This window comes from Nycticebus coucang, chromosome 14, assembly GCF_027406575.1.
Source record: "Nycticebus coucang isolate mNycCou1 chromosome 14, mNycCou1.pri, whole genome shotgun sequence".
NCBI lineage: Eukaryota > Metazoa > Chordata > Mammalia > Primates > Lorisidae > Nycticebus > Nycticebus coucang.
The window spans coordinates 95,391,970-95,407,885 of record NC_069793.1 but is presented as its reverse complement, the minus strand read 5'-3'; positions in this window follow the sequence as shown (position 1 = coordinate 95,407,885).

Below are 15,916 nucleotides of genomic sequence, written 5' to 3'. Positions count from 1 at the left end.
ACAAGAGACATTAGAGCCTCCAAACTGCCCACATAAAAGATTGTAAAGCCTTGGGGATCGACAGCCGTCCTAAAAATGATTTTATCTCTGTCTTACCCACTCTTATTTGACATTCTTCCAAAATGATCTGACTTGAAAAGTGGCAGTTTTTACATATTATAAAATATCTGTTGAATCCCAAGCATTTCACTGGGTATGAAGGAGGGTATGAATTAATAATAACTTACTATTGTTAATTAATATGCTCTGATTATCCCCAATACCAGCCCTTGCTCTTCCCAGACTGTGGGGAAACCTCAGACGTCCGTGTGCCAGCACGGGACTGATTTCTCCCTTCCAGGAGGACTGTAGGTCTCCAAGGCTTTCCAGTCCCTGTGTGTTCCTGCCCCCCAGGTCAGGGCTGGAAGCTCTAATGTCTCTTGTCTGGTCAAGTTGCGGAAACCCAATGAAGGGACCTAAGTCAGTGAACCACAATGACTAAGCTCTGGTGGGCCCTGGGGTTCCTGGGAGGTGGGGCCCCCGGCTGCTATTAAAGGACCTGCTCCCTGGCTCCCACCCAGACCCCCCACCCCCAGAGCACAGTGCTCAGTGTAGGCTGTGACAGGACTGAAGATCGGCCTATTAGGGGACAGCGGGGCAGCCCACCTGCATGCTCATGCCCACCTGCTTCTTACTGTTTCATGGCCTTGGCCAGGCTGCACAGCCATTGTGCACACCCTGAGGACAGCTCATGTCCCTATAAGGTGGTAGGGGGATTGAAGGAGAGGGCATGGATGCCATGGAGCCTGGCACATAATGGGGCGTTCCACACACCTGCCCCCTCCTCCCCTCAGAGGGGCTGAAGAGGTTGAATCTACTTTTATAAAGCAAGTAAGCAAATATGCCCGGGATGTCTGACTACAAGACGGATTTCCCAGGAGGCCGAGGCCTGCTGCTGTGGCATCCACGTGAGGCCATGACTCTGTGTGGTGAAGGGGGCAGGTCCTACCTCCCAGTCCAGCTGGGGACATGCCAGTACTCACCTGGGGCATCTCGTGAGGTGGCCCTCACACCCTCTGATTCCAGAATCTTCCAACAACTGCTGCAGCGTTCATGATACTAATAAAAAAGGAAGGCAGGGAGGAGCTCAGGGAAGGTGAAAATCAGCGCTGTGTTGGACATTGTTTAAAATTATTTTTTGAGTATTTAAAAACACTTTCTTCTTCCCTTTTTTTTTTTTTTTGTAGAGACAGAGGTTCATTTTATCACCCTCAGTAGAGTGCTGTGGTGTCACACAGCTCACAGCAACCTCCAGTTCCTGGGCTTAGGTGATTCTCCTGCCTCAGCCTCCCAAATAGCTGGGACTACAGGCGCCCGCCACAACGCCCGGCTATTTTTTGTTGTAGTTTGGTTGGGGCCACCCTCAGTATATGGGGCTGCTGCCCTGCCCACTGAGCCACAGGTGCCGCCCTAAAAACACTTTCTATCATTAACAAACCTGTTTAGGTATCGGGACTCTACTTATGTGTGTGTACTCAGAAATGGGGCCCCATATCTGTGTTTATGAAGACCCTGATCTGTTCCTGGGAGGGGATCACTTTGTTCCTCTTTGTCTTGGTCAGAACATGCCCTGGAGTATGGGGTTCCAGGTTCCACACCTTGAGAGGGATGTAGAAAAAACCCGAATTAGCTTAGGCATGATGCTCAGCTGGTAAAAGGAATCACCGAGCTGATACCTCAGGGGAAGGAAGCCTCGGGGAAGACAAGGTCACTACCTTTGAAGATCTGAAGATAAAGTGAAAGCCGTGATCCCAGGGGTCAAACCACAAGGCTACAGAAAGATAGAGCTTGGCTCATCAGAAGGAAGACGTTGGACTGTCTTGGGGATAGATTCTAATCAGCTAATGTCTGGATGGAACACCGACAGGGACTGTGATCAGGATCTAGGCACTGGGAAAGTGTGCTGACTTTAATCATAAGACCTGTCGCTGGTATTTGTTTAGATTAAGAAGCCAGTACAGAAATACACCAACTTTCTTTTCTTTCTTTTTTTTTTTTGAGACAGAGTCTCACTTTGTCACCCTCGGTAGAGTGCCTTGGCGTCACAGCTCACAGCAACCTCCAACTCTTGGGCTTAGGAGATTCTCTTGCCTCAGCCTCCCCAAATAGCTGGGACTACAGGTGCCCGCCACAATGCCTAGCTATTTTGTTGTTGTTGCAGTTTGGCCAGTGTTGGATTCGAACCTGCCACCCTCGGTATATGGGGCCAGCGCCCTACTCCCTGAGCCACAGGCGCCGCCCACATACACCAACTTTCTAACAGAATATTTAGAATGTAAAAGTCTTTGATGCTGCTTGTAATACAGGGTTTACTGCACTTTTTAAGTTCTGTGGGCATTATCTTCTGCTTTGTACTAAATACGGCTAAACACATGAGCATAAGCTTTGGTATTCAGCTCCTCTGTCCTGCCCCACAGAGCAGGGAAATGGGACCATGGTGCAGACTCTTTTTAGCACTCTCACCCTTCCCATGACCACCTTGATCAGTGTAGGCGGGAGCTGTTGAAACAGTTTGACAAAATTACCTGGCTTAGAGATGGCTGAGGGCACCCCTGACCATTGGGAAGATGTTCTGTACACTCAGTAAGCCATAAGCCTGTGCAGGCTCAAGATTGGATGTGGACGCTGGAGGCTATCTTGGTCCACTGTAGGGTCTAATCCACCTCCAGGACAGCTCAAGGACTTCAGAGAGGGGTCCCCTTCAGAGAGGTGGTCAGTGACGTGACATCAGCACCAGATTCCCTGGCAGGGCAGTGGTTCTCAACCTGTGAGTCGCAACCCACAGGAACTGTATTAAAGGGCCGCAGCATTAGGAAGCTTGCGAACCACAGCTGCAGGGGATGTTCCGACGTCTTAGAACAGTTTTAAGCCATGTTACCTTCAGAAGGATAAATGCTCAAACTTAGAAAAAAAAGTCATCTGAAATGAAATCAATTCAGTGTAATTAAAGCAATTTAGAAGAGTGCCCGATCTGTAGTTAAGTGTGATTTATGCTTTGGAAAACTCCACAGCACTGAGAAGCCAATCCTGAACGCTCACACAGGAAAGGTGTTCCCTAGGTGGCTTCAGGGTAGGTGAGGAAGGAGGGACAGAAAACTAGAAGGTTCCCAGGAGTTTTTCCCCTGCAGCACCTGTTGGACTTGTTCTTCTCTTAAGTGGTCCTCAAACATCAGGCATGTATCAGCAGCTCCTGGAGGGCTTATTAAAACCAGATTGCTCCGCCCCACCCCAGAGGGTCTGACTCAGTAGGGCTGGGTGGGGCTCTTGAATTTGCTTTTCTAACCAATTTCCAGGTGATGTGGATTCTGCTGGCCTGGGAACTACATTTGGAGAGCCCCTGTAGAGGCAACTGATCTGAATTTCTGTTCACCCTGTCTTTCCTGGGAGGGAGAAGAAGAGGCGGCCAGGTCAGAGCAGGTTGTAGTAAGTGATGACGTAAGAGCAAGAAACTCCCAAAGGGTGAAACACCCATGCTGGTGGCTGAGGGGGGAGCAGGCAACCCAGAGGCCCAGAGGTGGGCCTAGTAGGGAAAATAAATGTTGGCCATCTAAGGCAAGTTCTGGCAACACATTTGGGAAACACTTGTGATGGATGATTTTATAAGTCAACTTGGCTAGGCCATTTTTTTATTTTTTTTTTGAGACAGAGTCTCACTATGTTGCCCTTGGTAGAGTACATTGGCATTAAAGCTCACAGCAACCTCAAACTCTTGGGCTTAAGCAATTCTCTTGCCTCAGCCTCTCAAGTAGCTGGGATTACAGGTGTCCACCACAATGCCCGGCTATTTTTTTGTTGTAGTTGTCATTGTTGTTTAGCAGGCCCAGGCCGGGTTTAAACCCACCTGCCTAGGTGTATGTGGCGGGCACCCTAACCACTGAGGTATGGGCGCCAAGCCAGCTAGGCCATTTTTGATCAAACATTACTCTAGATCAGCGGTTCTCAACCTTCCTAATGCCTGTGGCCCTTTAATACAGTTCCTGTGGGTCGCAACCCACAGATTGAGAACTGCTGCTCTAGATATTTCTGTGAAGATTTTTTTTAGATAAGATTAACATTTAAATCAGCAGAATAGGCTCTGCACCTGTGGCTCAGTGGCTAGCGCCCCAGCCACAGGAGCTGGTGGATCCAAATCCAGCCCGGGCCTGCCAAACCACAATGGCAATTATAACAACAACAACAAAAAATAGCTGGGCATGGTGGCAGGTGCCTGTAGTCTCAGCTACTTGGGAGGCTGAGGCAAGAGAATCACTTAAGTCCAAGAGTTTGAGGTTGCTGTGAACTGTGACACCATGGCACTCTACCGAGGGCAACATAGTGAGACTCTGTCTCAAAATAAGTAAATAAATAAATAAATCAGCAGAATAAAGAAAATTAGCTTGCATAACGTGGGAGGACCTCATCTAATCAGTTGAAGGCATTAAAAGAAAATGACTGATCTCTGCAGAAGAAGAGGGAATTCTGCCGATAGGCTGCTCTTGGACTTGGACAACAACTCTTCTCTGGGTCTCCAGCCTGCTGGACTCTCCATGCCTCCTGAGCCAATTCCTTAAAATAAATCCCTCTTTTCTCATATGCACATCCTTTTAGCTCTGCTTCTCTGGAAAACCCTGAATAATGCAACACTCATTGGGATGTGGTCACTGGCATGTTACGAATACAGATGCAATCTCTTATGGTTGGAAAAAATTTGAAAGCACATTTTATCAGCAGTCATTTGAAATGTTCATTCAGTGTACCCTGGGCCGAGGGTAGGTGGTGGGTGTGTCATTTAAACTGACCTCATTTAGCATGAGTCAAAGAAGGGAAGCTGGTGCTGCAAGGACCACAACCCGGTGACAAAGGGGCAGGTCCCAGTTTGGTGCTTTTTCTTCTAATAAATGATGCACCTATTTCTTTTCTACTTTGGGTTACTTACTCAGCACTTTCAGCTTCAAAGGGCCCTGCAAAAAGTGATTAAAATATTTATAAACAGCATGAGAAGGCAGTGTGTGTGATTACCATTTATGTCTGGTGTGCTGAAGTAGTAAGGTTGTGACATATTTGAAGACATGAACGGAGATCACGCTTGGGACTCCCTGATACCTGGGTCTGATGTCTCCTCTTAGGATTTGCTTTTTTCCTGAAGAAAGTTACAGTTGGGGAATCAAAGTTATGGCTAATAAAAATAGCCACCATTCCTTGGTAGCTGCTGGGTCGCAGGGGCCATGTAAAATAGTCTGTGTGTATTACCTCATTCAGTTTTTCCAGCAAGCTCACCTAGCTGATGAGATTATCACCCATACTTGACAGACAAGAAACTAAGACTCGGGGAGTGCAAAACATTTACTGAAGGAAGCACAGCTGGGAAGTGAGAGTGCTGGGATTTGAACTCAGGTATGATTTGCTCTGGATCCACACCTGCCTGACTGTACCTTATATCAACCCCTAGGATCCACTGGAGAAAAGGATTTGAGATTTTTGAGCGTCATTGGATTGGAAATGGCACAAGGGTTACAAAGACTTGGGCCAGGCTGCTCACTGCTGTGGCCCGGGGCTTAGCGCAGAGCCTGATGCCCTGTGGGCACTCAGGAAATACTTGTTAAATACATGAACGGATAGTAGACAGCTTTAGGAACTTTCTGGAGAAATATATTGAAAATAAATAAGGCAGCTTCTTCTAGCTCTGTAAGAAGCTGCAAGTATCATTTCGGTGCCCCAAGAATGAGGAAAACCCCGCGGAGTTCTACTGTGGGAGAAGGAGTTGACTATGGCTAAGAATGTTCACACAGCCTTGTTTGAATCTGCAAGTTTTAACCCAAAGGATATCTTCTGAATATCAGCCTAAAAAGGACAAAGAAAGCATTTATTGGGGTATGGACAAAGGAGAATGGGTCAGCTCCTGTTTCCCCACCCTGGTCCTTGGGTAGAAGGCTCTGACGGGCCTTTCCATGCTTCTCTTTGGACCGGATGTGGTTTATGGGGGACTTGGTGTTAATGGATTTTCCTGGACAATATTTTGGTTGTGTGGGTTGCCATATTTTATCTCCCAGGAAAACTGAAGAAATGGTGTTTCAGAGTGTTTTCCCCTGATTGCTGGGCATCAGAGCAGGACCCGCTCTGCGTGCCTCCCCTTCCCCTGCTTGTTACCTTGAAATCTAGAGGCTTATCTCTTGTGGCCTGATTCCTTCCTAAGTCGCAGATGCTAGCAAAGGAGAGCTACTTGTTATTGGCTCATCCACATCATTTCACTAAGTAGGGCTGATTGAATACAATTATTTCTCATTAATGATATATTTCAATTAACGATCTAGTTTAAATTAATGGATTTTTTTTATTGTGGTTAAACATCCATAACATAAAATTTAACTACACAATTTCAGGGCATTAATTGCAGCCACATTGTTGTGCAACCATCACCACCATCAATCTCCAGAACTTTTTCATCATCCAAAACTGAAACTCAGCACCCATTAAACAGTGACTCCTTATTACCTCCTTCTAAGCACTATTTTACTTTATGTCTTTATGAGTTTGTCTTTCAGTTAATTTTCTCTCTTTTGTCTTTTAGTTTTGAATGGCGAGTAGGAGGTGCCAGGCTTGGGTGAATAGTTATGAAGATCATTCACACTCCAGGCAGGTGGGACTTTTTTCCTCATGTTATTTGGGAGGGAAGAGTGCGTCTAGACAGCAGAGGAGGGAAGGGAGAAAATAATATGCCCTGAACAGCCTCTCTGAATTTGGCCTTGGGCATACAATCCTCCTCCAAGCTGGTGTCATCTCTGTCTTAGAGAGGGGGAACTGAGGCTCAGAAGGGCAGTGTGACTTGCCCAAGGTTATAAGTACTGAGCTGGGATTCAAACTCAGGTCTGATTCCCAATAGTGTTTTTTCCTTTCTTCCTCCCTCCAATAATTTAGTAGGTTTTAGTATTATATTATACTTATGTTATAAATATAACATAACTGTCCCAACCCCAGCCTCTGGTAACCACTAACCTATTTTCTATTTCTATGGATTTTCCTATTCTGGGCATTCCATATAAGTGGAATTGTGCAATATGTGGTCTTTGGGGATTGGATTCTTTCACTTAGCATATTTTACACTTCTTTTTAATTTCTGAACAATATTTCGTTGTATGGATAAATCACACTTAGAAAATGTATTCAATTGATGAACATTTAATTTGTTTGTACTTTTTGTCTATTAAGAATTTTATTAGGCCATGGTTGCTAAAAAAAAAAAAGATTAATGTGAACATTTTTGTCTAAGTTTCTATGTCAATGTTTGCTTTTATTGCCTTTGGGTATATACTTAGCAGTGGAATTGCTATGTTTAATATTTTGAGAAACTGCCAAACTGTTTTCTAAAGTTTCTCACCAGCAGCGTATGAGAGTCCTAATTTCTCCATATTCTTGCTAACATTTGTTGTTGTCTGCCATCTTCATTTTAGCCATCTTGGAGGAAGTAACGTGGTATCTCATTGTGCTTTTTCTTGGTTTGTTTGGTTTTTTTGAGGAAGAGTCTCACTTAGTCACCCTCAGTAGAGTGCTGTGGCATCTTAGCTCACAGCAACCCCAAACTCTTGGGCACGAGTGACCCTCTTTCCTCAGCCTCCTCAGTAGCTGGGACTACAGGTGCCCACCACAATGTCTGGTTATTTTTTTAGAGATGGGGTCTCACTCTTGCTAAGGCTGGTCTTGAACCTGTGAACTCAGGGCAATCCACACGCCTTGGCCTCCCAAAGTGTTGGGATTACAGGCCTGAGCCACTGCACCTGGCTCTCATTGTGGTTTTGATGTGCATGTCCCCAGTGGCTAATGATGTTGAGCATCTTCTATGGTGCTTCCTGGTCACTTGTATATCTATTTTGGAGAAATGTCTATTCAAATCCTTTTGCATATATATATATTTTTTATTGTTGTGGTGTAAGAGTTAAAGAAATCTGCTTTTGGTTTCTAGATACAAATTCCTTATCAGACACATGATTTGCAAATATTTTCTCCTGTTCTGTGGGTTCTCTTTTCAACTTTCTTGACGATGTTCTTTGAAGTCCAAAAATTCTGAACTTTGACGAAGTTCAATTTATTTATTTTTTCTTTTGTTGCTTGTGCTTTTGGTGCCAATAGGAAACTATTGCCTGACCCAAGGTTACAATAATTTGTTTCTGTTTTTTCTAAAACTTTCTAGTTTTAACCTTTTCATTTCAATCTGTGGTTCATTTGGATTAATTTTTGCATACTGTGTGAGTTAGTGTCCCAGTTCATTCCTTCACATGGAATTATCTAGTTGTTTCAGCACCACTTATTGAAAAAAAATTCTTTCCTTATTGAATTGTTTTGGCACTATTGTCAGAAATCAGTAAACTGTACCATCAGTGTAACAGCTTGTTTATAAATTGTCAGTTTTACCCCTTGTTTATAAATTGTATTTTGCCCTTATGTCCCTACAATAATGTCTTGATCATTATAATTTTGTATTAAGTTTTAAAATTGGAACGTATGAGTACTCTTAACTGTTCTTCTTTTTCAAGATTGTTTTAGCTATCCTGGGTTCCTTGCATTTTCATATTAATTTTTTTTCTTTTTTGGAGACAGAGTCTCACTCTATTGCCCCTTTGGTAGAGTGCCGTGGTGTCACAGCTCACAGCAACCTCCAACTCTTGGGCTTAAGTGATTCTCTTGCCTCAGCCTCCCAAGTAGCTGGGACTAAAGGCACCCACCACAATGCCCAGCTATTTTTTGTTGCAGTTGCCACTGCTATTTTAGCTGGCCGGGGCTGGTTTCAAACCACCCCCCCCTCCACCTTTGATATATGGGGCTGGCACCCTACTCACTGAGCCACAGGTGCCACTCCATATTAATTTTAATTATTAATTTCTACAGAAGATAGTAGGATTTTGATAGTGATTGCCTTGGATCTGAAAATCAATTTGAGTAGTATTGCCATCTTTTTTTTTTTTTTTTTAGTATTGCCATCTTAACAATATTTAATGTTCTATCCATGAACGTGGGATGTCTTTCCATTTATTTATGCCTTTAAGTTTTAAAAAACTCATGTTTTAAATTTTTCAGTGTATGAGTCTTGTACTTCTTTTGTTAAATTGATTCCTGCGTATTTTGTTTTTTTAATACGATTGTAAATGAAATTGCTTTCTTAATTTTATTTTTGATTGTTCATCACTAGTGTATATAAATACATTTTTTTTTGCTTATTGATCTTGTATCCTGCATCCTTGCTAAATTCAGTAATTAGTTCTAATAGTTTATTAATGGATTCATAAGATCATGTTATCTGCTAATAAAGATAGTTTTATTTCTTCTTTTGTAATCTGGAAGACTTTATTTTTCCTGCCTAATTGCCTTGGCTAGAATCTCAAGTATGATGTTGAATAAAAGTGGTGAGAGTGGCTATCTTTGTCCTGTTCCTGACCTTTGGGTTAAAGCATTCAGTGTTTTACTATTAAATATGATGTTAACTGTGTTTTTTTTTATAGATGCCCTTTACCAGGTTGAAGAAATTCTCTTTTATTCCTACTTTGTTAAATATTTCTGTGATGGAAAGGTATGTGGTATTAGATTTTGTCAAATGATTTTTCTCTCTATATTGAGATGATCATTTGTTTTTTCTTTTATTAAATTAATATGCTACATTATAACAACTGATATTTAGATATTAAGCCAACCCTACATCCATACATTATATGGTGTATGATTCTTTGTATATGGTTCTATATTTGGCCAATCCTCTTTCACTTGCTCCAGTTAAATCTCATAGGTCCTCTCTCTTTCCTAAAGCAAATCTCCTGTGGTGGTGCTGGATCATATCTCTGATCTTAAACACTACTGAGTATTACATGCTAACCAAAATGCTAAATAAGATTCAACTGGACTTCTCAGGGGATCCTCAGAAGCTTGATGAGATCAACCACGAGGTGGTTGGGGGGGAAGTGCTGAGATTGGGAGAGGCATGCTGGTGAATTGTGTCTGAGGTTAGTAAGCTGATGTATCAGACCTCCTATGACTATCTTATTTTCAAATATTTTGCTGTTTGGCATCATTGAATGCCCCAATTTTTGGCTTAGAGAACATGTCCTTTATTTGTTTGTCTTTACAGCCAGGTCAAGTCCAAACCACAACAACTTTGTATAATGTGGACCATTGTCTGTAGCTATGACTTGGGAAAGGGTTTGGCTCAAAGCCAAACAGATGTTCCCCCACCATGACTCTCAGTTTTCCTACTTAGCTCTGCTGTTTTGTTTTGTTTAATTTTAAATGCTACAAATAATTTAAAAGAAAAGACTCTGAAACCCAAGGGATGAAAATTTGTTATAGCCAGTTCTTGCTGGCATATTTATGACTTCAATTATAGCACACAGCCCAAAATATATCTGCAATAAAGGGAAAAAATCAGTAAATCATCTTGAAACAAATTATTTAATAATAGATGTAATTACATGAGAAATGTAGCTTTAGGTTTGGAACTAAGTCAAGTGAATCCTCTGAATTTATGGCTTCCTGCCGTAAGTGCCATCATTACATGTTAGTGGTACTTGCTAGACAAAGGAAGAAGGATAAAATTCTCCATGGAATTATGGGCTTTGGAGCTGTCATCCTAGCCCTGATATCTCTTCTTTCCTTTTGAAGTGTGAAGAGGTGGTAGGTTATATCTATCTTATCAATGAACTTTGAAGATAGCTTCACACCTGGGCATAAAAATGGTGTTTTGAATATACTTCTCCCAACAGTCTGAGCTGATCCTTCCCCAGGTCTGGAAGAGAACCTCCAAATGGGTGCTAGAAGCTGCCATTCCCATAAGTAAACAGGGGCTCTCCCCAAGGCTTCCCCAGGGGTGGTGTGATGTGGGAAGAGACGGGACAAAACTAGAGTTTCAGGTTCCCAGACTCTTATAAGACTTGGGAAATTTACTTTAATTGAAGAATTAAATTGAATTTACTTTAATTTACTTTCCCTCTCTGTAAAAACTGAACATACCTCCCCAGGTTGTTGTGTTGATTATCTGAATGTCTACAAGGCATTGAGCAAGTAGCTGGGCACATGGGGTACTCAATTCATGTTGATTTGCTTCCTTTTCTTCCTTCAGTTGATGTGAGAATGTGCTCTGCAGCTGCAGATCTAGGAAAGAGTTGACAGTGCATAGTGGCTATGGGGCTGTAGCCATGGAATTCAGCACGGCCATGTGAGAGTTAAGAGCATGGACTTTGGCACTAGAAAGCCTGAATTTCAGTCCTGGCTCTGCTGCTTACTAGCTGTGCAGGTGAATGCAGGGCATCAAACCTCTCTGAGCCTCAGTTTTCTCATTTTAATGAAGGATTGGTATTAGTATTTCAGAGTGAGGCACGTCTTCACTTGCTATCCTTTGGTATTTACATATGAGGGTTCCAGCTTCCTATCTGTGAAGACTGTGTCTTCCAGTCTTTTGCCTTCCCCACCTCTGCACTCCTTGCGCTCCTCTTCCAGAATGACTGAAAGACCACGGCCAGGTTGAGATGGTGACCTCAAGTTCCCCTTGGCTGTGGCACAGTTACCCATCCTGTACACCGTGGTGGTCAACAGCTTGGGGCCTGGGAGAGCCACACCTCTGTTGAGCCTGGGCACTGTCGCAGCTGGTGACCCTGGTGAATGACATTATCTCTGAATCTTCATTTCCTCATCTGTAAAAAGGGACTAATGATATCTAATACCTGCTGCATGGCTGGCGCTGAGCTTTAATATTGACAAATATTTCTTGAACAGTTTATCTATGCTGAGCATTATGTTAAGTGCTTCATTGGAGCTTCCTTACTGGGGTCTCCCAACAGCCCTAGGAGATTGGTATTACTATTATCATTTTCATTATATGGATGAGAAAACCGAAGCTCCAAAGTCACATAGTTATTACATGACAAAGATGGATCCAACCCACATCTTTCAGACTCCAGAGGTAACCTCTGAGTCCTGTAATGAGGTGGCATGAGTCAGCACTGAGAGGAAAGCAGGCACTTATGATAAATTATTGTTTACTGTGATAAATACAGTGAGCGGAGAGGGACTGAGCTGCATTCTTCTTTAGCTTTGGGGGATGACCAAATGCCCTGAGGAAGGAAACCAGAGACCTGCCCCAAATCCTTCCATTCTCTTGCTGAACCTGCTCTCCTAATGATCATCCTACAATATACGGAAAGTTACCAAGGGAGAAGCCACCCTGCAGTCACGTAGCTGCTTCCCCATAAAGAACACATCTGTCTAGCTCCCTGACAGCTGACTAAAAGTAAACGAGTAAAGCAAAATGATTACTTAATCAGACCCTCCTGGAGACAGGTGATTGTGTGAGGTTGCACTGGAATAGACAGAGGCAGAGACCACTTTATGGCCAGTGTTGGGTTTTCCACTCACTTTCTATAGAATGGGGTTGGGCCTAATGAGTGTCTGCAAAGGATCTTTGAAATTTCTGAGATGAAAGAGTATGCCCTGTTTCTCAAGGAGCTTTGATAGTTCTCATTGATCTGTTTGTCTGCTATTGGAGACAGAGGGCAATTAAATAATTTGTGCACAGCAAAAAGGCATTACATCCCTTTGTATCCTCACCACCTAACCCGGGGCCCCCTGTGTATAATGGAGCTCTATAAATGTCTGTTTTCATTGGTGAAGGTGGGTGTCTGGCTTTCCTTACTAGCTCTGGTGTTCTTCATCAGACTATTGGATGTGCAGTTATGAGGCGCCAAGCATGTTTATATGGGTAGTGGTGAGGGCTGGTGAAGGTGGAGGAAGAGGGAGGAAGAGAGGAAATGGGGAAGAAGGGACCACTCTTCTTCCCTCTTTTATGTGCTATTCAGAGTATACAGTGGCCAACACATAGGAGTTCCTAGAGCTAAGGGTATGCATGTGTGTGTGCTGAGAGTGTAATGAAAACCACATGCATAGCAACAACCAAATTCTCAACTCTAAAAAGAAAAAAATCACAATTTATTGTTAGAGTGTAAGTTTTTCTAAAGGGCCCATGAAGCTGAGCTAAGAATTTGAGCCAGAGCTGTATCCTCAAGAAATCAGGTCTTCCCCAGTGAGAATAGCCCACATTGCAACGTCTCAAAGCTGCAGATGCTATTGTGGGTGTGGAGAAAAGGGAACCTTTTTACACTGTTGGTGTAAATTGTAAACTAATATAGCCTTTTGGGAAAGAAGTATGGAGAATTCTAAACACGCTATAAGTAGATTTTTCATTTGATCCTACAATTCTATTACTTGGTATCCACCCAGAAGGAAAAAAAAATCATTTTAACATAAAGTCTTTTGCACTAGAATGTTCATAGCAGCCGAATTCACTAATTTACAATTGCCAAGATTTGAAAACAATCTAAATGCCCATCAACTCACAAACTGATAAATAAAGTGTGGTATATGTATACCATGGAATACTATTCATCTATAAAGAAAGATGGAAACCTTACATCTTTTGTATTTATCTGGATAGATTTGGAGAATGTCCTTCTAAGTGAAATATCATAAGAATGGAAAAGCAAGCATCCAATGTACTCAATACTAATATGAAATCAGTAGATGAACAACTATGTGCCCACACTAGAGAAAAACACAAATTCAAGAAGTGGGGAGGGGGAGGGGAGAAATGGGATGAGGGAAAAGGGAGGGGGTTTGGTAAGCTCTCACCTACTGGGCATAATGTAGGAGTATATGGCACACCTCCTGGGTGAAGGCTCAACTACAACTTGGACTTTACCTGACAAACATAAACAATGTAATCTAATTGTATGTGCCGAAATAAAAACAAAAGAAATCAGGTCTAGGAATGGGTATTGCACCTCTGAGGCAATGCCTAGGGGCTTCTGTGCACCTCTTGGAAGTCATGGCACTTGATTGCCCAAGGTTAGAGTAAAAATAATTTTTTCTCTAGAAGAGAAAGAGACATTTCCACCAAGAAATGTCATTGTTGATAGGAAGAACCCTGTGTGTTCCAGGTCAACATTTCTGGCAGTTGTCAGATTTTCTTGGTAAAAGAGTCACGAACATGTGAGGTTTTCCATTATCCTTAGTTTGCCCTGTGGGTTGGCAGCTGACCCAGCATTTCTTCCTTGCAGGATTTCAGATAAGATGCTATCTGTGTACAGTTAAGTGAGGTAGCTGAGCCTGTTGGGTGTCATGATATGGATGTGGGGTTATAGGTGTTCTGTTTGCCTGCTTGGGGGAGAACATGGAATAGTTTTGAATTTTCCTCAGAAGGTCTGTACCAGCCAATCTGATAAGCTAATTCATACAAAGGACAGCCTTGTGTTGTGGGCAGAGGCCTAGATTTTAAAAAGGATGATGTGGGGTTTAGTACTGGCTCAGCTACATATAAAACCATGTATGAGCTACCAACATCTCTGAACCTTGCTTTTTTTCACTTAGCAACATGGGGATATTGATATCTCCCTATTTCCACACAAGCTATTTTGGGGATCTATGGGGAAATGAATGTGAATGGGAAGGGTTCATACAGAGGAAGGGATCTATAAATAGTGTTGGGACAGGATTAGAGGTCTAACATGCCAGGTAATGTCTGCATTTTAATCAAGTTTTCTGGAGACCATATTCTTTCCTTTATTATCCTACTCAGAGAAACTCCATTTCAGGATGCCCTCAAATTACATAGCTAGAATCCAGGTCATAAAATAACAGGTGGCACATAATAAGCTCTCAAACATCAGTTGACTGGATGACAGCGTGATTAGCTGTACAATGGAATGTGATAAATGGATATGCACTGGGTATTGTGGGGAGTATTTATTTACTGGGCTTAAAGGAACACCCATGCATATAGAACCTGGACACCATAATGGATAAATAAAGGAAGCTCTAGGTTGCTCACCTGAGAATTTTGAAAAATATTGCCTTATGCATTATAGATTACAAACTCAGTATCATCACAATTTCATAATTGTGTGTCAGTTATTAAACTGTTGCTTCCCAGCTTCATATCAGCTTTTCTACACTTAGCTCTGGGGCTGGGACTCTGCAAATCTTCCAAATGGAAGCACCAAGCCCAGACAAGTTCACTGTGAATTCTACCAAACATTTAAGGAAGAAATTATGTCACTTTTTTTTCTTTTACCATTTCTTTCAGAAGACAGAGCAGAAGGAATACTTTCTAACTCATTTTGTGAGGCTAGCATTTCCATAATACTAAACTGAACTGTAGGAGGCACCTGTGAGAAATACCTTGGTGATAAGGGATTGAGGAAGGGATTTAACATCATTTAACATCACTGATCTCTTGTTAAAGAGCATGAGAGTACATAAGAGCATCTGATGAGAACACTGACATTATTGCATAGCAGTCTCCACACCTGTGGTGTATTACTTCTATAAAAAAGCTCGGGAGAAGCTGCTGTAAGAACTAAGACTGACAGACTGCTGCTGAGATTGCTGCCGAGATGCCTAGTAGATGCCTCCTAGTAGATGCTTGTAGTGGCCCGCGTCCTGACAGTTGAGTGGGTGCGGGCCCAAGACCTAGCATCCCAGCTCTGACAAGGCCCTGGGTTGGGGCCAGAGAGACAGTGTCCCTGGGCCCTGACACCAGTCAAAGATATTATAAGAAAAGAAAACTATAGAACAATAGTCTATAGACCAATACCTCTCATAAACATAGATGCAAAGCTTCTTGACACACTAGCAAATTGAATGCAGGAATATATAAAAAGAATTATACAATAGGTATAGAAGGGACTTTTCTTAAACTGTTAGAGGCCATCTACAGCAAACCCAGAGCCAATATCATATTGAATGGAATAAAATTGAAAACATTTCCACTCAGATCAGGAACCAGGTAAGGTTGCCCATTGTCTCCACTGCTTTTTAACATTGTAATGGAAGTCTTAGCCATCACCATCAGGCAAGAGAAGGCAACCAA